Source organism: Physella acuta, unplaced genomic scaffold, assembly GCF_028476545.2.
Source record: "Physella acuta isolate Inbredline_101_S28 unplaced genomic scaffold, ASM2847654v3 ptg001285l, whole genome shotgun sequence".
NCBI classification, from domain to species: Eukaryota; Metazoa; Mollusca; class Gastropoda; family Physidae; genus Physella; species Physella acuta.
Window position 1 is genome coordinate 1 of NW_026732800.1, and position 26,401 is coordinate 26,401.

Here is a 26,401-nt window from a genome sequence, read left to right on the forward strand (position 1 = left end):
ACACGAAAACACACGGAAGACCTACTCACATCTGATAAAGAAACTAGCCACTCCACTACATAACAGAATCCAATGGTGCAAAATATACAGCGATATAGACACAACAGAGACTTTTAGAAATCTTCATAGGAAATCCATCACACCCAAAGCTAGGGAGATCACATACAGATTGATCTTCAATTTGACTCCGATCTACCAAATTATGCCAGCTAATAAGAAGAGAAACACAGGTTGTGTACTGTGTGGACAAGATATCAGAGAGACAGAAACCCATTTATTCCTAACATGTCCCACAATACAGATGGCTAAACGGGCGCTAGAAGAAGAAATCAAGGTAGATAATAAAGCCCTTACTATCGACGGGGCGATAACTCTAAATAAAGTACCCAAAAAGCCCGTGGCTGCAGAGAGAGACAAAAACATTTATGCCTTAGCGACATACAGACAGACTATCTGGCAAGCAAGAAACAAGGCGAAGTATGACAAGAAAAGATTTACCAACAAAACACTAAAGACAATTTTTTGTGAGAGTATGAACAAATATGTGTGAATGTTGAAGTCCACGTTTTTGTAGAAATGTATGCAACTGATGTCCTTGTATAACAAATATGTGTACAATGTTATGCTGATGTTGATGTAAATATTTTCAGAAATAACTTTTATAAAAAAAAAAAAAAAAAAACTAAAGATTTCCGTGGAGAGGAGCATTATAATGAGTCTTAGAAGACTATTTTTCACGCCCTACGCTGTAGGGTGAATATTTCCAATGTAAACATGAGTGGGTGACTACATAATTTGTTGTTTTTAACCCTGGGATAGAAAATGAACCCTGCCGTTGGGAGGTTTCGTTTCCTTTGGCACGTTTTTCCGTGGCCTTGGACGGAACCGGACAACTCTTGTCCGATGGCCATGCATAATTAGTGAGTACATAAATCAAAAAAGATTTCAAATACGTCTAGGTTCAGTGCCGAAGAACCAAATCAAAACCAACTACTGTTCTGTCTAGACTTTATTATTATTATTTATTTATTTTTAAACAACTCACTCGTTTCGATTCCAACAAACAACAGTTCAGACTGCTGGCAGAACAACAGTCGGTCACGCGCCTCAAAGCAATGGCGTCATTTTATTTTTTGTTAGTTGGGTGACGTGTACTTCCCCTAACAGTTTAGTCTCAAGAAAGCTAGGCGGCCCGCCATCGCATAATTTCAAAGGTACATGGGAGCTAAGTTGGATTGGTATTAAAGGGAGACAATCTTCTGTCATCGTCGGATTGGTTTGTAAGCGTTTGTCCACGGGTGGAATGCGCTCGCGGAGAAGGGAAACGTTGTCCACCGGACAGGTCTGAGTTCTGAACGATGTAGCCTAGCCTTCAGTACGACCAACACAGTCTCCGCGGCGAACTCTTTTTGTTTTCAGAGGCACATTGCTGTCAGCCGAAAACCATGCGATTCCAGCTGATCCGGTTTAGGGCAGACCGGAAAATTTTCCCCCAGACAGACACTCTGGTTTCTCTTCACATCGAGTAAATCTTTCGCCTTTTACTAAAGATTTCCGTGGAGAGGAGCATTATAATGAGTCTTAGAAGACTATTTTTCACGCCCTACGCTGTAGGGTGAATATTTCCAATGTAAACATGAGTGGGTGACTACATCATTTGTTTTTTTTAACCCTGGGATAGAAAATGAACCCTGCCGTTGGGAGGTTTCGTTTCCTTTGGCACGTTTTTCCGTGGCCTTGGACGGAACCGGACAACTCTTGTCCGATGGCCATGCATAATTAGTGAGTACATAAATCAAAAAAGATTTCAAATACGTCTAGGTTCAGTGCCGAAGAACCAAATCAAAACCAACTACTGTTCTGTCTAGACTTTATTATTATTATTTATTTATTTTTAAACAACTCACTCGTTTCGATTCCAACAAACAACAGTTCAGACTGCTGGCAGAACAACAGTCGGTCACGCGCCTCAAAGCAATGGCGTCATTTTATTTTTTGTTAGTTGGGTGACGTGTACTTCCCCTAACAGTTTAGTCTCAAGAAAGCTAGGCGGCCCGCCATCGCATAATTTCAAAGGTACATGGGAGCTAAGTTGGATTGGTATTAAAGGGAGACAATCTTCTGTCATCGTCGGATTGGTTTGTAAGCGTTTGTCCACGGGTGGAATGCGCTCGCGGAGAAGGGAAACGTTGTCCACCGGACAGGTCTGAGTTCTGAACGATGTAGCCTAGCCTTCAGTACGACCAACACAGTCTCCGCGGCGAACTCTTTTTGTTTTCAGAGGCACATTGCTGTCAGCCGAAAACCATGCGATTTCAGCTGATCCGGTTTAGGGCAGACCGGAAAATTTTCCGCCAGACAGACACTCTGGTTTCTCTTCACATCGAGTAAATCTTTCGCCTTTTACTAAAGATTTCCGTGGAGAGGAGCATTATAATGAGTCTTAGAAGACTATTTTTCACGCCCTACGCTGTAGGGTGAATATTTCCAATGTAAACATGAGTGGGTGACTACATAATTTGTTGTTTTTAACCCTGGGATAGAAAATGAACCCTGCCGTTGGGAGGTTTCGTTTCCTTTGGCACGTTTTTCCGTGGCCTTGGACGGAACCGGACAACTCTTGTCCGATGGCCATGCATAATTAGTGAGTACATAAATCAAAAAAGATTTCAAATACGTCTAGGTTCAGTGCCGAAGAACCAAATCAAAACCAACTACTGTTCTGTCTAGACTTTATTATTATTATTTATTTATTTTTAAACAACTCACTCGTTTCGATTCCAACAAACAACAGTTCAGACTGCTGGCAGAACAACAGTCGGTCACGCGCCTCAAAGCAATGGCGTCATTTTATTTTTTGTTAGTTGGGTGACGTGTACTTCCCCTAACAGTTTAGTCTCAAGAAAGCTAGGCGGCCCGCCATCGCATAATTTCAAAGGTACATGGGAGCTAAGTTGGATTGGTATTAAAGGGAGACAATCTTCTGTCATCGTCGGATTGGTTTGTAAGCGTTTGTCCACGGGTGGAATGCGCTCGCGGAGAAGGGAAACGTTGTCCACCGGACAGGTCTGAGTTCTGAACGATGTAGCCTAGCCTTCAGTACGACCAACACAGTCTCCGCGGCGAACTCTTTTTGTTTTCAGAGGCACATTGCTGTCAGCCGAAAACCATGCGATTTCAGCTGATCCGGTTTAGGGCAGACCGGAAAATTTTCCGCCAGACAGACACTCTGGTTTCTCTTCACATCGAGTAAATCTTTCGCCTTTTACTAAAGATTTCCGTGGAGAGGAGCATTATAATGAGTCTTAGAAGACTATTTTTCACGCCCTACGCTGTAGGGTGAATATTTCCAATGTAAACATGAGTGGGTGACTACATAATTTGTTGTTTTTAACCCTGGGATAGAAAATGAACCCTGCCGTTGGGAGGTTTCGTTTCCTTTGGCACGTTTTTCCGTGGCCTTGGACGGAACCGGACAACTCTTGTCCGATGGCCATGCATAATTAGTGAGTACATAAATCAAAAAAGATTTCAAATACGTCTAGGTTCAGTGCCGAAGAACCAAATCAAAACCAACTACTGTTCTGTCTAGACTTTATTATTATTATTTATTTATTTTTAAACAACTCACTCGTTTCGATTCCAACAAACAACAGTTCAGACTGCTGGCAGAACAACAGTCGGTCACGCGCCTCAAAGCAATGGCGTCATTTTATTTTTTGTTAGTTGGGTGACGTGTACTTCCCCTAACAGTTTAGTCTCAAGAAAGCTAGGCGGCCCGCCATCGCATAATTTCAAAGGTACATGGGAGCTAAGTTGGATTGGTATTAAAGGGAGACAATCTTCTGTCATCGTCGGATTGGTTTGTAAGCGTTTGTCCACGGGTGGAATGCGCTCGCGGAGAAGGGAAACGTTGTCCACCGGACAGGTCTGAGTTCTGAACGATGTAGCCTAGCCTTCAGTACGACCAACACAGTCTCCGCGGCGAACTCTTTTTGTTTTCAGAGGCACATTGCTGTCAGCCGAAAACCATGCGATTTCAGCTGATCCGGTTTAGGGCAGACCGGAAAATTTTCCGCCAGACAGACACTCTGGTTTCTCTTCACAACGCGTAAATCTTTCGCCTTTTACTGAACGTGACCTAGTTTCAAGATTTGTGTTCATTTATATTTCGTGGACTGTGTTCTGTGTTTTAACTGTGACACATTTCAAACACCACAGTGAGTATGTCATCAACCATTAAACTTACCATCCCTGGCCTACCCACCAGCCTACACCTTCCAAGAACTTTAAAAGTTGAAATAAAGTTCAGAGCCGGAAGCACCATCCACGTGGATGATAGAGTTATCGAAATTGTAACTCAGGCTGTCACCAAAATAAACCCTGATGAGATTTTAAAAGTCTACAATCTAGGACGGCCCACAGAGTGGTACGTCACCCTTAAAAGTCAGGAAGTGTACACCACTCTCCACATGCGGGAATTCACCACCAATGACTACGGCATAACACAAGTGGTGTTTACCCACGTGGACAAGCCTGTGTTGTACGGTGAACTCCACTGGGTACCACCGACGTTTACCGAAGACACGGTTACAAAAATAGTAGAAAATTTCGTCATCCCCAACACCCAGATTACTGTTAAACCTCTCAGAAAAGGAGATAGATGGGCGGTAATCATCAACTCTAAGATGCCGGTTGAGAAACTACCCCATTATCTTGAAGTGGTAATGGGAGATCTTACCCACACCATGTTGCTTCTGTTTAGAGGCAGAAGGCAAAACTGCCATCTATGCCACACCAGCAGACATCACCCAGGCCAATGCAGAAGAGAAGATATCAGATCAAGGGATGACATCATCTTGACGGACGACAAAAAATACGTTGATGGGAAAGCTGTAGAGGAGGTGAGAATGATGGACAGACAAGATTCGACCGAAGAAGATCCCCTTAAGCCTACCACCTCATATGCGACCGCAGTAACCAAGACAACACCCATGACACATACAACAGAAGACACGACAACGCCATTGACACAAGAAACACCCACGGCATCACTGAGTCAAACAACGGATAACGCTAAACACACCGGCCAGTTCGCTGCGTTCATGCAAGGGAAAGCAGCCCTAACCATGAACCCCAAGGACCACTCAGCCAGGCCAAAACACACATCAGCTGATGACAAGGTGAAGACAGGCAAGCGACCCAGCGGTGACTCACCAAAACAACACACGGGGAAAAAACCGACCACTAGATAGATACATGCGACCTTACACCAACAAGAATGGCTAGTTCAACGAATAAAACTAATATAGGACAACTCACAATGATAACCATCAACATCAAGGGGGCAAAAAAGAAAGCTGATCTAATAATATCACTCATAAACACCTTCAAAACAGACTACATCCTTCTACAAGAAACTAATTTTAAAAATAAGTATAAGGCAGATAAATTTATAAGTAGCTTAGGCTTAGAAACAACTGAAGCATACCATAGTTTAGGAGAGAACTGCAAGGGAACGTCAATAATTAAAACATCAGACAAATACAAGACATTGCAAACATACACCGACGAGAATGGAAGACTGGTGATTATAACAGTCGGGGACAACAGCACGCAGTTCACCATTGTCAACATATACGCCCCCGTGGTCAAATTAGAACAAAGGCTCTACTACAAGCATTTGAAACGTACCCTGAAAAAAGAGTACAAGGACAAGCCAATCATTCTGGCTGGGGATTTTAATCTAGTGATAGACAAGAAAGACTTGATAGTTCAAAACGATAGAGAAGAAATACGAATGGCAGAGGACAGAGAACAAATCCAGTCATTAAACAAAATAATAGAGCAGTTCAATCTAGTAGACACATTTAGGAAGCTACACCCACATAAGATAGAGACAACATACTGTAGCCCGTCAGGGAAAAGTTACTCAAGATTGGACAGAGTATATGTCAACACAAACAACACAATTAGGAAAGTAGTACACCTGAAAAGAACTTTACAGTACACAGATCACAAGGCGACACTGGTGATGTTAAACTCACCAGTTAGCACACGTCAACGCAACACATACTGGAAACTAAACAACGCCCTTTTAACAGAACCTATATACATCGCAAATATAAAGGAAACGATAGCAAGATTCATAACCACTCAACCAAGCACTAATTTCATAGATCTTTGGGAAACTTTCAAAATTGAAGTCAAGGAAATATCCATTAGAATTGGAACATATTTGAAGAGCGAGAGACAGAATAAAGAGAAAGAATGTTTAGAGACCCTGCACATACTAAAATCATTCCATGCTGGTGAAGATGTAGTGGCAAAGTACGAAGACGAACTGGAAGAAATTAGGAAATATAAATACAAGGGAGCCTTAGTGAGGAGTAGGTTGGACATAGCAGGAACAGAAGACCCGACACACCACAACATAATACTCGAACAAATCACTCAGAAAAACAAAAACATTCAGTGTATCGTGGACAGGGACGGCCAGGAGACTACAGACGAAAGCAAAATCACTCAGGCGTTTCACCAATACTACACGAAGCTGTACAGGAAAGAGCAAACAAGGGGAGACAAGGAAGACGAGTACCTGTGTAACGCACGCCGCCTAGACGACACGGACAGAGAAAAACTGGATGAACCTATCACAATAAAGGACATCGAAGAAACAATACGACAGTTAAAAGACAACAAATCCCCTGGACCCGACGGATTAACGGCAGAATTTTACAAGTCTTTCACTGCAGAAATAGGGCAACTTTTGTTAAACACGTTCAACGACATGACAGACAAGAAAATGTGCCACGAAAACTTCAACAGATCGTTCATCACCCTAATCCACAAGCCAAACACTGACGAAAAACAGATGAAAAACTACAGACCTATATCGCTACTCAATACAGATTACAAGATTTTAACAAAAACGTTAGTCAGAAAGTTAGAGCCTTATCTCCACAAAATAGTGCACACAGACCAGCAATGCAGCATCACAGGAAGGAACATCTTAAACCATACGCACTACATTAGAGACCTCATCCAATATACACATGAAAAAGAAGCACAAGCCTTTTTACTGAGCCTTGACCAAGAGAAGGCTTTTGATAGAGTGTCTCACAGCTTTTTACTTAAAATAATAGAAGCCAATAATCTGGGGAATTACATATGCACATGGATCGACATTATTTACAGGAATGCTGTTAGTCACCTTCAAATCAACAGATGCATCACAAGACCGTTCCAGATTCAAAAATCTGTCAGACAAGGCTGCCCTTTGTCCCCTGTGTTATATATACTGACATTAGAACCCCTTTTGGAAAAAATTAGGCTCGACACACAGATTAGAGGAATTGACTGTCCAAACACGCAGAACAGAAAACTTTTTGCTTACGCTGACGACACGACATTTAGCCTACAGACAGAAAAATCTCTAATAGCTGTAATCAACCACTTCCAAGATTTCGGACAAGCAAGCGGCACGAAAATAAATTTAGACAAGACGCAAATCATGGGCTTAGGACGATGGAAGGAGAAGCAAACTTACCCTTTGAACTTGAAAGCGACTGACAGACTGAAAATTTACGGAATAATTTTTGAGAACGATCCCCATAGAAAACACGAGGAAACTTGGGAAAAGATGACTGACAAAATCAGTAGTAAACTAAACAAATATAAAAATAGCGCAACTACCATCTTCGGACGAGCGGCCATCGTTAACAGATATATAACACCCAAGTTGATATATGTAGCCACAACATCAACCGTCCCTAAAGCCACCATTCAAGGAATCAATCAAAAAATCAGAGAATTCATTTTTAAGAACACAGTCAGAACCATTAACCACTGCACGTTAATTCAAAATAAATTACAAGGAGGGATAAACCTACATGATATCCAAACCAAAATCAACTCACTCAGAATAAAACACGTCGGCAGAATAGTCAGTGACCCCCCAAATCATCCGCTAGCACATTACTATTTAGGACTTAGACTGAACAAAATACTCAAACATAATAATAGCACGCCGCATTTCGGAGGAGAGAAATTAAGCGCTTTCTACATTGAATGTCTAACCAGCCTGAAAGGGAACGAAAAATTCATACACGAAAACACACGGAAGACCTACTCACATCTGATAAAGAAACTAGCCACTCCACTACATAACAGAATCCAATGGTGCAAAATATACAGCGATATAGACACAACAGAGACTTTTAGAAATCTTCATAGGAAATCCATCACACCCAAAGCTAGGGAGATCACATACAGATTGATCTTCAATTTGACTCCGATCTACCAAATTATGCCAGCTAATAAGAAGAGAAACACAGGTTGTGTACTGTGTGGACAAGATATCAGAGAGACAGAAACCCATTTATTCCTAACATGTCCCACAATACAGATGGCTAAACGGGCGCTAGAAGAAGAAATCAAGGTAGATAATAAAGCCCTTACTATCGACGGGGCGATAACTCTAAATAAAGTACCCAAAAAGCCCGTGGCTGCAGAGAGAGACAAAAACATTTATGCCTTAGCGACATACAGACAGACTATCTGGCAAGCAAGAAACAAGGCGAAGTATGACAAGAAAAGATTTACCAACAAAACACTAAAGACAATTTTTTGTGAGAGTATGAACAAATATGTGTGAATGTTGAAGTCCACGTTTTTGTAGAAATGTATGCAACTGATGTCCTTGTATAACAAATATGTGTACAATGTTATGCTGATGTTGATGTAAATATTTTCAGAAATAAACTTTTATAAAAAAAAAAAAAAAAAAAAAAAAAAAAAAACAAAAAAAAAAAAAAAAAAAAAAAAAACTAAAGATTTCCGTGGAGAGGAGCATTATAATGAGTCTTAGAAGACTATTTTTCACGCCCTACGCTGTAGGGTGAATATTTCCAATGTAAACATGAGTGGGTGACTACATCATTTGTTTTTTTTAACCCTGGGATAGAAAATGAACCCTGCCGTTGGGAGGTTTCGTTTCCTTTGGCACGTTTTTTCCGTGGCCTTGGACGGAACCGGACAACTCTTGTCCGATGGCCATGCATAATTAGTGAGTACATAAATCAAAAAAGATTTCAAATACGTCTAGGTTCAGTGCCGAAGAACCAAATCAAAACCAACTACTGTTCTGTCTAGACTTTATTATTATTATTCTTTTTTTTTAAACAACTCACTCGTTTCGATTCCAACAAACAACAGTTCAGACTGCTGGCAGAACGACAACAGTCGGTCACGCGCCTCAAAGCAATGGCGTCATTTTATTTTTTGTTAGTTGGGTGACGTGTACTTCCCCTAACAGTTTAGTCTCAAGAAAGCTAGGCGGCCCGCCATCGCATAATTTCAAAGGTACATGGGAGCTAAGTTGGATTGGTATTAAAGGGAGACAATCTTCTGTCATCGTCGGATTGGTTTGTAAGCGTTTGTCCACGGGTGGAATGCGCTCGCGGAGAAGGGAAACGTTGTCCACCGGACAGGTCTGAGTTCTGAACGATGTAGCCTAGCCTTCAGTACGACCAACACAGTCTCCGCGGCGAACTCTTTTTGTTTTCAGAGGCACATTGCTGTCAGCCGAAAACCATGCGATTTCAGCTGATCCGGTTTAGGGCAGACCGGAAAATTTTCCGCCAGACAGACACTCTGGTTTCTCTTCACATCGAGTAAATCTTTCGCCTTTTACTAAAGATTTCCGTGGAGAGGAGCATTATAATGAGTCTTAGAAGACTATTTTTCACGCCCTACGCTGTAGGGTGAATATTTCCAATGTAAACATGAGTGGGTGACTACATCATTTGTTTTTTTTAACCCTGGGATAGAAAATGAACCCTGCCGTTGGGAGGTTTCGTTTCCTTTGGCACGTTTTTCCGTGGCCTTGGACGGAACCGGACAACTCTTGTCCGATGGCCATGCATAATTAGTGAGTACATAAATCAAAAAAGATTTCAAATACGTCTAGGTTCAGTGCCGAAGAACCAAATCAAAACCAACTACTGTTCTGTCTAGACTTTATTATTATTATTATTTTTTTTTTAAACAACTCACTCGTTTCGATTCCAACAAACAACAGTTCAGACTGCTGGCAGAACGACAACAGTCGGTCACGCGCCTCAAAGCAATGGCGTCATTTTATTTTTTGTTAGTTGGGTGACGTGTACTTCCCCTAACAGTTTAGTCTCAAGAAAGCTAGGCGGCCCGCCATCGCATAATTTCAAAGGTACATGGGAGCTAAGTTGGATTGGTATTAAAGGGAGACAATCTTCTGTCATCGTCGGATTGGTTTGTAAGCGTTTGTCCACGGGTGGAATGCGCTCGCGGAGAAGGGAAACGTTGTCCACCGGACAGGTCTGAGTTCTGAACGATGTAGCCTAGCCTTCAGTACGACCAACACAGTCTCCGCGGCGAACTCTTTTTGTTTTCAGAGGCACATTGCTGTCAGCCGAAAACCATGCGATTTCAGCTGATCCGGTTTAGGGCAGACCGGAAAATTTTCCGCCAGACAGACACTCTGGTTTCTCTTCACATCGAGTAAATCTTTCGCCTTTTACTGAACGTGACCTAGTTTCAAGATTTGTGTTCATTTATATTTCGTGGACTGTGTTCTGTGTTTTAACTGTGACACATTTCAAACACCACAGTGAGTATGTCATCAACCATTAAACTTACCATCCCTGGCCTACCCACCAGCCTACACCTTCCAAGAACTTTAAAAGTTGAAATAAAGTTCAGAGCCGGAAGCACCATCCACGTGGATGATAGAGTTATCGAAATTGTAACTCAGGCTGTCACCAAAATAAACCCTGATGAGATTTTAAAAGTCTACAATCTAGGACGGCCCACAGAGTGGTACGTCACCCTTAAAAGTCAGGAAGTGTACACCACTCTCCACATGCGGGAATTCACCACCAATGACTACGGCATAACACAAGTGGTGTTTACCCACGTGGACAAGCCTGTGTTGTACGGTGAACTCCACTGGGTACCACCGACGTTTACCGAAGACACGGTTACAAAAATAGTAGAAAATTTCGTCATCCCCAACACCCAGATTACTGTTAAACCTCTCAGAAAAGGAGATAGATGGGCGGTAATCATCAACTCTAAGATGCCGGTTGAGAAACTACCCCATTATCTTGAAGTGGTAATGGGAGATCTTACCCACACCATGTTGCTTCTGTTTAGAGGCAGAAGGCAAAACTGCCATCTATGCCACACCAGCAGACATCACCCAGGCCAATGCAGAAGAGAAGATATCAGATCAAGGGATGACATCATCTTGACGGACGACAAAAAATACGTTGATGGGAAAGCTGTAGAGGAGGTGAGAATGATGGACAGACAAGATTCGACCGAAGAAGATCCCCTTAAGCCTACCACCTCATATGCGACCGCAGTAACCAAGACAACACCCATGACACATACAACAGAAGACACGACAACGCCATTGACACAAGAAACACCCACGGCATCACTGAGTCAAACAACGGATAACGCTAAACACACCGGCCAGTTCGCTGCGTTCATGCAAGGGAAAGCAGCCCTAACCATGAACCCCAAGGACCACTCAGCCAGGCCAAAACACACATCAGCTGATGACAAGGTGAAGACAGGCAAGCGACCCAGCGGTGACTCACCAAAACAACACACGGGGAAAAAACCGACCACTAGATAGATACATGCGACCTTACACCAACAAGAATGGCTAGTTCAACGAATAAAACTAATATAGGACAACTCACAATGATAACCATCAACATCAAGGGGGCAAAAAAGAAAGCTGATCTAATAATATCACTCATAAACACCTTCAAAACAGACTACATCCTTCTACAAGAAACTAATTTTAAAAATAAGTATAAGGCAGATAAATTTATAAGTAGCTTAGGCTTAGAAACAACTGAAGCATACCATAGTTTAGGAGAGAACTGCAAGGGAACGTCAATAATTAAAACATCAGACAAATACAAGACATTGCAAACATACACCGACGAGAATGGAAGACTGGTGATTATAACAGTCGGGGACAACAGCACGCAGTTCACCATTGTCAACATATACGCCCCCGTGGTCAAATTAGAACAAAGGCTCTACTACAAGCATTTGAAACGTACCCTGAAAAAAGAGTACAAGGACAAGCCAATCATTCTGGCTGGGGATTTTAATCTAGTGATAGACAAGAAAGACTTGATAGTTCAAAACGATAGAGAAGAAATACGAATGGCAGAGGACAGAGAACAAATCCAGTCATTAAACAAAATAATAGAGCAGTTCAATCTAGTAGACACATTTAGGAAGCTACACCCACATAAGATAGAGACAACATACTGTAGCCCGTCAGGGAAAAGTTACTCAAGATTGGACAGAGTATATGTCAACACAAACAACACAATTAGGAAAGTAGTACACCTGAAAAGAACTTTACAGTACACAGATCACAAGGCGACACTGGTGATGTTAAACTCACCAGTTAGCACACGTCAACGCAACACATACTGGAAACTAAACAACGCCCTTTTAACAGAACCTATATACATCGCAAATATAAAGGAAACGATAGCAAGATTCATAACCACTCAACCAAGCACTAATTTCATAGATCTTTGGGAAACTTTCAAAATTGAAGTCAAGGAAATATCCATTAGAATTGGAACATATTTGAAGAGCGAGAGACAGAATAAAGAGAAAGAATGTTTAGAGACCCTGCACATACTAAAATCATTCCATGCTGGTGAAGATGTAGTGGCAAAGTACGAAGACGAACTGGAAGAAATTAGGAAATATAAATACAAGGGAGCCTTAGTGAGGAGTAGGTTGGACATAGCAGGAACAGAAGACCCGACACACCACAACATAATACTCGAACAAATCACTCAGAAAAACAAAAACATTCAGTGTATCGTGGACAGGGACGGCCAGGAGACTACAGACGAAAGCAAAATCACTCAGGCGTTTCACCAATACTACACGAAGCTGTACAGGAAAGAGCAAACAAGGGGAGACAAGGAAGACGAGTACCTGTGTAACGCACGCCGCCTAGACGACACGGACAGAGAAAAACTGGATGAACCTATCACAATAAAGGACATCGAAGAAACAATACGACAGTTAAAAGACAACAAATCCCCTGGACCCGACGGATTAACGGCAGAATTTTACAAGTCTTTCACTGCAGAAATAGGGCAACTTTTGTTAAACACGTTCAACGACATGACAGACAAGAAAATGTGCCACGAAAACTTCAACAGATCGTTCATCACCCTAATCCACAAGCCAAACACTGACGAAAAACAGATGAAAAACTACAGACCTATATCGCTACTCAATACAGATTACAAGATTTTAACAAAAACGTTAGTCAGAAAGTTAGAGCCTTATCTCCACAAAATAGTGCACACAGACCAGCAATGCAGCATCACAGGAAGGAACATCTTAAACCATACGCACTACATTAGAGACCTCATCCAATATACACATGAAAAAGAAGCACAAGCCTTTTTACTGAGCCTTGACCAAGAGAAGGCTTTTGATAGAGTGTCTCACAGCTTTTTACTTAAAATAATAGAAGCCAATAATCTGGGGAATTACATATGCACATGGATCGACATTATTTACAGGAATGCTGTTAGTCACCTTCAAATCAACAGATGCATCACAAGACCGTTCCAGATTCAAAAATCTGTCAGACAAGGCTGCCCTTTGTCCCCTGTGTTATATATACTGACATTAGAACCCCTTTTGGAAAAAATTAGGCTCGACACACAGATTAGAGGAATTGACTGTCCAAACACGCAGAACAGAAAACTTTTTGCTTACGCTGACGACACGACATTTAGCCTACAGACAGAAAAATCTCTAATAGCTGTAATCAACCACTTCCAAGATTTCGGACAAGCAAGCGGCACGAAAATAAATTTAGACAAGACGCAAATCATGGGCTTAGGACGATGGAAGGAGAAGCAAACTTACCCTTTGAACTTGAAAGCGACTGACAGACTGAAAATTTACGGAATAATTTTTGAGAACGATCCCCATAGAAAACACGAGGAAACTTGGGAAAAGATGACTGACAAAATCAGTAGTAAACTAAACAAATATAAAAATAGCGCAACTACCATCTTCGGACGAGCGGCCATCGTTAACAGATATATAACACCCAAGTTGATATATGTAGCCACAACATCAACCGTCCCTAAAGCCACCATTCAAGGAATCAATCAAAAAATCAGAGAATTCATTTTTAAGAACACAGTCAGAACCATTAACCACTGCACGTTAATTCAAAATAAATTACAAGGAGGGATAAACCTACATGATATCCAAACCAAAATCAACTCACTCAGAATAAAACACGTCGGCAGAATAGTCAGTGACCCCCCAAATCATCCGCTAGCACATTACTATTTAGGACTTAGACTGAACAAAATACTCAAACATAATAATAGCACGCCGCATTTCGGAGGAGAGAAATTAAGCGCTTTCTACATTGAATGTCTAACCAGCCTGAAAGGGAAAGAAAAATTCATACACGAAAACACACGGAAGACCTACTCACATCTGATAAAGAAACTAGCCACTCCACTACATAACAGAATCCAATGGTGCAAAATATACAGCGATATAGACACAACAGAGACTTTTAGAAATCTTCATAGGAAATCCATCACACCCAAAGCTAGGGAGATCACATACAGATTGATCTTCAATTTGACTCCGATCTACCAAATTATGCCAGCTAATAAGAAGAGAAACACAGGTTGTGTACTGTGTGGACAAGATATCAGAGAGACAGAAACCCATTTATTCCTAACATGTCCCACAATACAGATGGCTAAACGGGCGCTAGAAGAAGAAATCAAGGTAGATAATAAAGCCCTTACTATCGACGGGGCGATAACTCTAAATAAAGTACCCAAAAAGCCCGTGGCTGCAGAGAGAGACAAAAACATTTATGCCTTAGCGACATACAGACAGACTATCTGGCAAGCAAGAAACAAGGCGAAGTATGACAAGAAAAGATTTACCAACAAAACACTAAAGACAATTTTTTGTGAGAGTATGAACAAATATGTGTGAATGTTGAAGTCCACGTTTTTGTAGAAATGTATGCAACTGATGTCCTTGTATAACAAATATGTGTACAATGTTATGCTGATGTTGATGTAAATATTTTCAGAAATAAACTTTTATAAAAAAAAAAAAAAAAAAACTAAAGATTTCCGTGGAGAGGAGCATTATAATGAGTCTTAGAAGACTATTTTTCACGCCCTACGCTGTAGGGTGAATATTTCCAATGTAAACATGAGTGGGTGACTACATCATTTGTTTTTTTTAACCCTGGGATAGAAAATGAACCCTGCCGTTGGGAGGTTTCGTTTCCTTTGGCACGTTTTTCCGTGGCCTTGGACGGAACCGGACAACTCTTGTCCGATGGCCATGCATAATTAGTGAGTACATAAATCAAAAAAGATTTCAAATACGTCTAGGTTCAGTGCCGAAGAACCAAATCAAAACCAACTACTGTTCTGTCTAGACTTTATTATTATTATTTATTTATTTTTAAACAACTCACTCGTTTCGATTCCAACAAACAACAGTTCAGACTGCTGGCAGAACAACAGTCGGTCACGCGCCTCAAAGCAATGGCGTCATTTTATTTTTTGTTAGTTGGGTGACGTGTACTTCCCCTAACAGTTTAGTCTCAAGAAAGCTAGGCGGCCCGCCATCGCATAATTTCAAAGGTACATGGGAGCTAAGTTGGATTGGTATTAAAGGGAGACAATCTTCTGTCATCGTCGGATTGGTTTGTAAGCGTTTGTCCACGGGTGGAATGCGCTCGCGGAGAAGGGAAACGTTGTCCACCGGACAGGTCTGAGTTCTGAACGATGTAGCCTAGCCTTCAGTACGACCAACACAGTCTCCGCGGCGAACTCTTTTTGTTTTCAGAGGCACATTGCTGTCAGCCGAAAACCATGCGATTCCAGCTGATCCGGTTTAGGGCAGACCGGAAAATTTTCCCCCAGACAGACACTCTGGTTTCTCTTCACATCGAGTAAATCTTTCGCCTTTTACTAAAGATTTCCGTGGAGAGGAGCATTATAATGAGTCTTAGAAGACTATTTTTCACGCCCTACGCTGTAGGGTGAATATTTCCAATGTAAACATGAGTGGGTGACTACATCATTTGTTTTTTTTAACCCTGGGATAGAAAATGAACCCTGCCGTTGGGAGGTTTCGTTTCCTTTGGCACGTTTTTCCGTGGCCTTGGACGGAACCGGACAACTCTTGTCCGATGGCCATGCATAATTAGTGAGTACATAAATCAAAAAAGATTTCAAATACGTCTAGGTTCAGTGCCGAAGAACCAAATCAAAACCAACTACTGTTCTGTCTAGACTTTATTATTATTATTTATTTATTTTTAAACAACTCACTCGTTTCGATTCCAACAAACAACAGTTCAGACTGCTGGCAGAACAACAGTCGGTCACGCGCCTCAAAGCAATGGCGTCATTTTATTTTTTGTTAGTTGGGTGACGTGTACTTCCCCTAACAGTTTAGTCTCAAGAAAGCTAGGCGGCCCGCCATCGCATAATTTCAAAGGTACATGGGAGCTAAGTTGGATTGGTATTAAAGGGAGACAATCTTCTGTCATCGTCGGATTGGTTTGTAAGCGTTTGTCCACGGGTGGAATGCGCTCGCGGAGAAGGGAAACGTTGTCCACCGGACAGGTCTGAGTTCTGAACGATGTAGCCTAGCCTTCAGTACGACCAACACAGTCTCCGCGGCGAACTCTTTTTGTTTTCAGAGGCACATTGCTGTCAGCCGAAAACCATGCGATTTCAGCTGATCCGGTTTAGGGCAGACCGGAAAATTTTCCGCCAGACAGACACTCTGGTTTCTCTTCACATCGAGTAAATCTTTCGCCTTTTACTAAAGATTTCCGTGGAGAGGAGCATTATAATGAGTCTTAGAAGACTATTTTTCACGCCCTACGCTGTAGGGTGAATATTTCCAATGTAAACATGAGTGGGTGACTACGATCGCTTCTCGGCCTTTTGGCACGATCAAGCGGTAACCTTTTCTCAAACGTCCAAACATGTCATCTCCTAGCCTGATGACCTACGCAAAAATAATCAACGTCAACAAAGGGGTTGCGCCCTTGGATGTTCCCCCTGAGCCGAGAGGCTTGGGGAGGAGCCTCCCGGACTACGGCCGTGGTCCGGGGGGTTTAATGAAATCCAGGGCCCAACCCTTTTCAGCTACCACCGCCATCCTTGATCTACCTGATGAAGACTGCCCTGAGCTCTTCCCGAACGACTCACCTACCATTCAAGTCATAATTAACTCAAGAGGTCAACCCAATCTAAGAGGTCACATTCTCCGCCAACTAATCAGCGATCAACAGATATTCCTCCTTAACTACGGACGAGCGGATACATGGTTCTTCACATCTACTGCCTTCGACGTCACTACCCTACACAATACTCACAAATCACACGGCCCCTACACACTCTACTTCACCTTACACGAAAAGAACAAGATTAACGGCACCCTTAGATGGGTCCCACCCACACTCAACGATCGCACACTCATACAAGCACTACAACCATACAGCAACAAAGAACCATCCATAAACACAATCCCTCACACCACAAACCGCAACTTCTCCATATACACAGACAACCCATCTACCATCCCACACTACATCCAAATAAACTACAAAAACAAATCACTCAACATCCTAATTGCCATTAACAACAGAAAACAAGCTTGCCAACACTGCTCATCAACAGCACACTGGACCAACCAGTGCAATATCCTCAACCTAGAAACAACGCCCAAGAATCAACCTTCATCACAACCGGAAGCACCACCTACTCCACAACCCTCTAAGCCCAGCAGTCTTCAGAACTCTCCAATCAAGGTCGCACAAGCAAGCCCCAAAACATCGCCCAAAAAACAACCCCCAGCTCCAAAAATAACGCCACCCATCCAACCAGCACCCACATCGACCAGCAAGCAAGCAGTAACTCTCGCCCAGCCAATAACATCTCCAAGCAGCCAACAAACAGAATTCAAAAAACCAATTAACCCACCCAAGCCGCCAAGCTTACCAACAACCCCAAGCAAACAGGAAAAAACAGTAAACACGGAATCAGAGATGAACACCGAAACAGATTTAAAACGGAAAAAGGATAGCCCCACAGAAGCTAAACATACAAAGAGTATAAAAACGGAAAAACAATTTCATGAAAAAACACACTGCAGGTTTTGTACCCTACGCTACAGAACAATCTTAGAGTTGGAAGCGCATGAAGAAGAAATGCACGCAAAAACCTTACAGTGTAAGATATGCGGAGGGGACAAGGAGGTCATCTCAGGTAGTGATTCCTACCATGACATATCCAGGCATTATAGGGAAAACCACCCTAACGAAACATTGTACACATGCAGCATTTGCACCGTGTGCCTCCCACTGCACGCCATACAGGTACACACAGAAATTCTTCATTAGTGATAGACGTTTTGTATTAGGTTGTAACTGTACTGATATTTTATGCTTTATTGTCATACTATGTATCACATGATGTTTTAAAACTTGCAACCTATCCATACAATGGAAGGAATTATATTAAACGTAAAAAAAAAAAAAAAAAAAAAAAAAATTTTACTAAAGATTTCCGTGGAGAGGAGCATTATAATGAGTCTTAGAAGACTATTTTTCACGCCCTACGCTGTAGGGTGAATATTTCCAATGTAAACATGAGTGGGTGACTACATAATTTGTTGTTTTTAACCCTGGGATAGAAAATGAACCCTGCCGTTGGGAGGTTTCGTTTCCTTTGGCACGTTTTTCCGTGGCCTTGGACGGAACCGGACAACTCTTGTCCGATGGCCATGCATAATTAGTGAGTACATAAATCAAAAAAGATTTCAAATACGTCTAGGTTCAGTGCCGAAGAACCAAATCAAAACCAACTACTGTTCTGTCTAGACTTTATTATTATTATTTATTTATTTTTAAACAACTCACTCGTTTCGATTCCAACAAACAACAGTTCAGACTGCTGGCAGAACAACAGTCGGTCACGCGCCTCAAAGCAATGGCGTCATTTTATTTTTTGTTAGTTGGGTGACGTGTACTTCCCCTAACAGTTTAGTCTCAAGAAAGCTAGGCGGCCCGCCATCGCATAATTTCAAAGGTACATGGGAGCTAAGTTGGATTGGTATTAAAGGGAGACAATCTTCTGTCATCGTCGGATTGGTTTGTAAGCGTTTGTCCACGGGTGGAATGCGCTCGCGGAGAAGGGAAACGTTGTCCACCGGACAGGTCTGAGTTCTGAACGATGTAGCCTAGCCTTCAGTACGACCAACACAGTCTCCGCGGCGAACTCTTTTTGTTTTCAGAGGCACATTGCTGTCAGCCGAAAACCATGCGATTTCAGCTGATCCGGTTTAGGGCAGACCGGAAAATTTTCCGCCAGACAGACACTCTGGTTTCTCTTCACATCGAGTAAATCTTTCGCCTTTTACTAAAGATTTCCGTGGAGAGGAGCATTATAATGAGTCTTAGAAGACTATTTTTCACGCCCTACGCTGTAGGGTGAATATTTCCAATGTAAACATGAGTGGGTGACTACATAATTTGTTGTTTTTAACCCTGGGATAGAAAATGAACCCTGCCGTTGGGAGGTTTCGTTTCCTTTGGCACGTTTTTCCGTGGCCTTGGACGGAACCGGACAACTCTTGTCCGATGGCCATGCATAATTAGTGAGTACATAAATCAAAAAAGATTTCAAATACGTCTAGGTTCAGTGCCGAAGAACCAAATCAAAACCAACTACTGTTCTGTCTAGACTTTATTATTATTATTTATTTATTTTTAAACAACTCACTCGTTTCGATTCCAACAAACAACAGTTCAGACTGCTGGCAGAACAACAGTCGGTCACGCGCCTCAAAGCAATGGCGTCATTTTATTTTTTGTTAGTTGGGTGACGTGTACTTCCCCTAACAGTTTAGTCTCAAGAAAGCTAGGCGGCCCGCCATCGCATAATTTCAAAGGTACATGGGAGCTAAGTTGGATTGGTATTAAAGGGAGACAATCTTCTGTCATCGTCGGATTGGTTTGTAAGCGTTTGTCCACGGGTGGAATGCGCTCGCGGAGAAGGGAAACGTTGTCCACCGGACAGGTCTGAGTTCTGAACGATGTAGCCTAGCCTTCAGTACGACCAACACAGTCTCCGCGGCGAACTCTTTTTGTTTTCAGAGGCACATTGCTGTCAGCCGAAAACCATGCGATTTCAGCTGATCCGGTTTAGGGCAGACCGGAAAATTTTCCGCCAGACAGACACTCTGGTTTCTCTTCACATCGAGTAAATCTTTCGCCTTTTACTAAAGATTTCCGTGGAGAGGAGCATTATAATGAGTCTTAGAAGACTATTTTTCACGCCCTACGCTGTAGGGTGAATATTTCCAATGTAAACATGAGTGGGTGACTACATAATTTGTTGTTTTTAACCCTGGGATAGAAAATGAACCCTGCCGTTGGGAGGTTTCGTTTCCTTTGGCACGTTTTTCCGTGGCCTTGGACGGAACCGGACAACTCTTGTCCGATGGCCATGCATAATTAGTGAGTACATAAATCAAAAAAGATTTCAAATACGTCTAGGTTCAGTGCCGAAGAACCAAATCAAAACCAACTACTGTTCTGTCTAGACTTTATTATTATTATTTATTTATTTTTAAACAACTCACTCGTTTCGATTCCAACAAACAACAGTTCAGACTGCTGGCAGAACAACAGTCGGTCACGCGCCTCAAAGCAATGGCGTCATTTTATTTTTTGTTAGTTGGGTGACGTGTACTTCCCCTAACAGTTTAGTCTCAAGAAAGCTAGGCGGCCCGCCATCGCATAATTTCAAAGGTACATGGGAGCTAAGTTGGATTGGTATTAAAGGGAGACAATCTTCTGTCATCGTCGGATTGGTTTGTAAGCGTTTGTCCACGGGTGGAATGCGCTCGCGGAGAAGGGAAACGTTGTCCACCGGACAGGTCTGAGTTCTGAACGATGTAGCCTAGCCTTCAGTACGACCAACACAGTCTCCGCGGCGAACTCTTTTTGTTTTCAGAGGCACATTGCTGTCAGCCGAAAACCATGCGATTTCAGCTGATCCGGTTTAGGGCAGACCGGAAAATTTTCCGCCAGACAGACACTCTGGTTTCTCTTCACATCGAGTAAATCTTTCGCCTTTTACTAAAGATTTCCGTGGAGAGGAGCATTATAATGAGTCTTAGAAGACTATTTTTCACGCCCTACGCTGTAGGGTGAATATTTCCAATGTAAACATGAGTGGGTGACTACATCATTTGTTTTTTTTAACCCTGGGATAGAAAATGAACCCTGCCGTTGGGAGGTTTCGTTTCCTTTGGCACGTTTTTCCGTGGCCTTGGACGGAACCGGACAACTCTTGTCCGATGGCCATGCATAATTAGTGAGTACATAAATCAAAAAAGATTTCAAATACGTCTAGGTTCAGTGCCGAAGAACCAAATCAAAACCAACTACTGTTCTGTCTAGACTTTATTATTATTATTATTTTTTTTTTAAACAACTCACTCGTTTCGATTCCAACAAACAACAGTTCAGACTGCTGGCAGAACGACAACAGTCGGTCACGCGCCTCAAAGCAATGGCGTCATTTTATTTTTTGTTAGTTGGGTGACGTGTACTTCCCCTAACAGTTTAGTCTCAAGAAAGCTAGGCGGCCCGCCATCGCATAATTTCAAAGGTACATGGGAGCTAAGTTGGATTGGTATTAAAGGGAGACAATCTTCTGTCATCGTCGGATTGGTTTGTAAGCGTTTGTCCACGGGTGGAATGCGCTCGCGGAGAAGGGAAACGTTGTCCACCGGACAGGTCTGAGTTCTGAACGATGTAGCCTAGCCTTCAGTACGACCAACACAGTCTCCGCGGCGAACTCTTTTTGTTTTCAGAGGCACATTGCTGTCAGCCGAAAACCATGCGATTTCAGCTGATCCGGTTTAGGGCAGACCGGAAAATTTTCCGCCAGACAGACACTCTGGTTTCTCTTCACATCGAGTAAATCTTTCGCCTTTTACTGAACGTGACCTAGTTTCAAGATTTGTGTTCATTTATATTTCGTGGACTGTGTTCTGTGTTTTAACTGTGACACATTTCAAACACCACAGTGAGTATGTCATCAACCATTAAACTTACCATCCCTGGCCTACCCACCAGCCTACACCTTCCAAGAACTTTAAAAGTTGAAATAAAGTTCAGAGCCGGAAGCACCATCCACGTGGATGATAGAGTTATCGAAATTGTAACTCAGGCTGTCACCAAAATAAACCCTGATGAGATTTTAAAAGTCTACAATCTAGGACGGCCCACAGAGTGGTACGTCACCCTTAAAAGTCAGGAAGTGTACACCACTCTCCACATGCGGGAATTCACCACCAATGACTACGGCATAACACAAGTGGTGTTTACCCACGTGGACAAGCCTGTGTTGTACGGTGAACTCCACTGGGTACCACCGACGTTTACCGAAGACACGGTTACAAAAATAGTAGAAAATTTCGTCATCCCCAACACCCAGATTACTGTTAAACCTCTCAGAAAAGGAGATAGATGGGCGGTAATCATCAACTCTAAGATGCCGGTTGAGAAACTACCCCATTATCTTGAAGTGGTAATGGGAGATCTTACCCACACCATGTTGCTTCTGTTTAGAGGCAGAAGGCAAAACTGCCATCTATGCCACACCAGCAGACATCACCCAGGCCAATGCAGAAGAGAAGATATCAGATCAAGGGATGACATCATCTTGACGGACGACAAAAAATACGTTGATGGGAAAGCTGTAGAGGAGGTGAGAATGATGGACAGACAAGATTCGACCGAAGAAGATCCCCTTAAGCCTACCACCTCATATGCGACCGCAGTAACCAAGACAACACCCATGACACATACAACAGAAGACACGACAACGCCATTGACACAAGAAACACCCACGGCATCACTGAGTCAAACAACGGATAACGCTAAACACACCGGCCAGTTCGCTGCGTTCATGCAAGGGAAAGCAGCCCTAACCATGAACCCCAAGGACCACTCAGCCAGGCCAAAACACACATCAGCTGATGACAAGGTGAAGACAGGCAAGCGACCCAGCGGTGACTCACCAAAACAACACACGGGGAAAAAACCGACCACTAGATAGATACATGCGACCTTACACCAACAAGAATGGCTAGTTCAACGAATAAAACTAATATAGGACAACTCACAATGATAACCATCAACATCAAGGGGGCAAAAAAGAAAGCTGATCTAATAATATCACTCATAAACACCTTCAAAACAGACTACATCCTTCTACAAGAAACTAATTTTAAAAATAAGTATAAGGCAGATAAATTTATAAGTAGCTTAGGCTTAGAAACAACTGAAGCATACCATAGTTTAGGAGAGAACTGCAAGGGAACGTCAATAATTAAAACATCAGACAAATACAAGACATTGCAAACATACACCGACGAGAATGGAAGACTGGTGATTATAACAGTCGGGGACAACAGCACGCAGTTCACCATTGTCAACATATACGCCCCCGTGGTCAAATTAGAACAAAGGCTCTACTACAAGCATTTGAAACGTACCCTGAAAAAAGAGTACAAGGACAAGCCAATCATTCTGGCTGGGGATTTTAATCTAGTGATAGACAAGAAAGACTTGATAGTTCAAAACGATAGAGAAGAAATACGAATGGCAGAGGACAGAGAACAAATCCAGTCATTAAACAAAATAATAGAGCAGTTCAATCTAGTAGACACATTTAGGAAGCTACACCCACATAAGATAGAGACAACATACTGTAGCCCGTCAGGGAAAAGTTACTCAAGATTGGACAGAGTATATGTCAACACAAACAACACAATTAGGAAAGTAGTACACCTGAAAAGAACTTTACAGTACACAGATCACAAGGCGACACTGGTGATGTTAAACTCACCAGTTAGCACACGTCAACGCAACACATACTGGAAACTAAACAACGCCCTTTTAACAGAACCTATATACATCGCAAATATAAAGGAAACGATAGCAAGATTCATAACCACTCAACCAAGCACTAATTTCATAGATCTTTGGGAAACTTTCAAAATTGAAGTCAAGGAAATATCCATTAGAATTGGAACATATTTGAAGAGCGAGAGACAGAATAAAGAGAAAGAATGTTTAGAGACCCTGCACATACTAAAATCATTCCATGCTGGTGAAGATGTAGTGGCAAAGTACGAAGACGAACTGGAAGAAATTAGGAAATATAAATACAAGGGAGCCTTAGTGAGGAGTAGGTTGGACATAGCAGGAACAGAAGACCCGACACACCACAACATAATACTCGAACAAATCACTCAGAAAAACAAAAACATTCAGTGTATCGTGGACAGGGACGGCCAGGAGACTACAGACGAAAGCAAAATCACTCAGGCGTTTCACCAATACTACACGAAGCTGTACAGGAAAGAGCAAACAAGGGGAGACAAGGAAGACGAGTACCTGTGTAACGCACGCCGCCTAGACGACACGGACAGAGAAAAACTGGATGAACCTATCACAATAAAGGACATCGAAGAAACAATACGACAGTTAAAAGACAACAAATCCCCTGGACCCGACGGATTAACGGCAGAATTTTACAAGTCTTTCACTGCAGAAATAGGGCAACTTTTGTTAAACACGTTCAACGACATGACAGACAAGAAAATGTGCCACGAAAACTTCAACAGATCGTTCATCACCCTAATCCACAAGCCAAACACTGACGAAAAACAGATGAAAAACTACAGACCTATATCGCTACTCAATACAGATTACAAGATTTTAACAAAAACGTTAGTCAGAAAGTTAGAGCCTTATCTCCACAAAATAGTGCACACAGACCAGCAATGCAGCATCACAGGAAGGAACATCTTAAACCATACGCACTACATTAGAGACCTCATCCAATATACACATGAAAAAGAAGCACAAGCCTTTTTACTGAGCCTTGACCAAGAGAAGGCTTTTGATAGAGTGTCTCACAGCTTTTTACTTAAAATAATAGAAGCCAATAATCTGGGGAATTACATATGCACATGGATCGACATTATTTACAGGAATGCTGTTAGTCACCTTCAAATCAACAGATGCATCACAAGACCGTTCCAGATTCAAAAATCTGTCAGACAAGGCTGCCCTTTGTCCCCTGTGTTATATATACTGACATTAGAACCCCTTTTGGAAAAAATTAGGCTCGACACACAGATTAGAGGAATTGACTGTCCAAACACGCAGAACAGAAAACTTTTTGCTTACGCTGACGACACGACATTTAGCCTACAGACAGAAAAATCTCTAATAGCTGTAATCAACCACTTCCAAGATTTCGGACAAGCAAGCGGCACGAAAATAAATTTAGACAAGACGCAAATCATGGGCTTAGGACGATGGAAGGAGAAGCAAACTTACCCTTTGAACTTGAAAGCGACTGACAGACTGAAAATTTACGGAATAATTTTTGAGAACGATCCCCATAGAAAACACGAGGAAACTTGGGAAAAGATGACTGACAAAATCAGTAGTAAACTAAACAAATATAAAAATAGCGCAACTACCATCTTCGGACGAGCGGCCATCGTTAACAGATATATAACACCCAAGTTGATATATGTAGCCACAACATCAACCGTCCCTAAAGCCACCATTCAAGGAATCAATCAAAAAATCAGAGAATTCATTTTTAAGAACACAGTCAGAACCATTAACCACTGCACGTTAATTCAAAATAAATTACAAGGAGGGATAAACCTACATGATATCCAAACCAAAATCAACTCACTCAGAATAAAACACGTCGGCAGAATAGTCAGTGACCCCCCAAATCATCCGCTAGCACATTACTATTTAGGACTTAGACTGAACAAAATACTCAAACATAATAATAGCACGCCGCATTTCGGAGGAGAGAAATTAAGCGCTTTCTACATTGAATGTCTAACCAGCCTGAAAGGGAACGAAAAATTCATACACGAAAACACACGGAAGACCTACTCACATCTGATAAAGAAACTAGCCACTCCACTACATAACAGAATCCAATGGTGCAAAATATACAGCGATATAGACACAACAGAGACTTTTAGAAATCTTCATAGGAAATCCATCACACCCAAAGCTAGGGAGATCACATACAGATTGATCTTCAATTTGACTCCGATCTACCAAATTATGCCAGCTAATAAGAAGAGAAACACAGGTTGTGTACTGTGTGGACAAGATATCAGAGAGACAGAAACCCATTTATTCCTAACATGTCCC

The 26,401-nt window shown here is 42.1% G+C and overlaps 9 non-coding genes across 9 annotated transcripts; all 9 read left to right on the plus strand.

The window, feature by feature from the left end:
* Window positions 1-1,500: 1,500 nt before the first annotated feature.
* LOC131958035 (U5 spliceosomal RNA) lies at window positions 1,501-1,619 on the plus strand. Its single transcript, XR_009389155.1, has one exon. It is a non-coding gene; the product is annotated as a U5 spliceosomal RNA (small nuclear RNA).
* Window positions 1,620-2,362: 743 nt separating this feature from the next.
* On the plus strand, window positions 2,363-2,481 carry LOC131958043 (U5 spliceosomal RNA). The gene has a single exon (XR_009389162.1). It is a non-coding gene; the product is annotated as a U5 spliceosomal RNA (small nuclear RNA).
* A 743-nt stretch (window positions 2,482-3,224) lies between these two features.
* LOC131958044 (U5 spliceosomal RNA) lies at window positions 3,225-3,343 on the plus strand. The gene has a single exon (XR_009389163.1). It is a non-coding gene; the product is annotated as a U5 spliceosomal RNA (small nuclear RNA).
* Window positions 3,344-9,649: 6,306 nt separating this feature from the next.
* LOC131958045 (U5 spliceosomal RNA) lies at window positions 9,650-9,768 on the plus strand. The gene has a single exon (XR_009389164.1). It is a non-coding gene; the product is annotated as a U5 spliceosomal RNA (small nuclear RNA).
* Window positions 9,769-16,035: 6,267 nt separating this feature from the next.
* Window positions 16,036-16,154, plus strand: LOC131958046 (U5 spliceosomal RNA). Its single transcript, XR_009389165.1, has one exon. It is a non-coding gene; the product is annotated as a U5 spliceosomal RNA (small nuclear RNA).
* Window positions 16,155-16,897: 743 nt separating this feature from the next.
* On the plus strand, window positions 16,898-17,016 carry LOC131958036 (U5 spliceosomal RNA). The gene has a single exon (XR_009389156.1). It is a non-coding gene; the product is annotated as a U5 spliceosomal RNA (small nuclear RNA).
* Window positions 17,017-19,500: 2,484 nt separating this feature from the next.
* Window positions 19,501-19,619, plus strand: LOC131958038 (U5 spliceosomal RNA). Its single transcript, XR_009389157.1, has one exon. It is a non-coding gene; the product is annotated as a U5 spliceosomal RNA (small nuclear RNA).
* A 743-nt stretch (window positions 19,620-20,362) lies between these two features.
* LOC131958039 (U5 spliceosomal RNA) lies at window positions 20,363-20,481 on the plus strand. Its single transcript, XR_009389158.1, has one exon. It is a non-coding gene; the product is annotated as a U5 spliceosomal RNA (small nuclear RNA).
* A 743-nt stretch (window positions 20,482-21,224) lies between these two features.
* Window positions 21,225-21,343, plus strand: LOC131958040 (U5 spliceosomal RNA). The gene has a single exon (XR_009389159.1). It is a non-coding gene; the product is annotated as a U5 spliceosomal RNA (small nuclear RNA).
* Window positions 21,344-26,401: the final 5,058 nt, after the last annotated feature.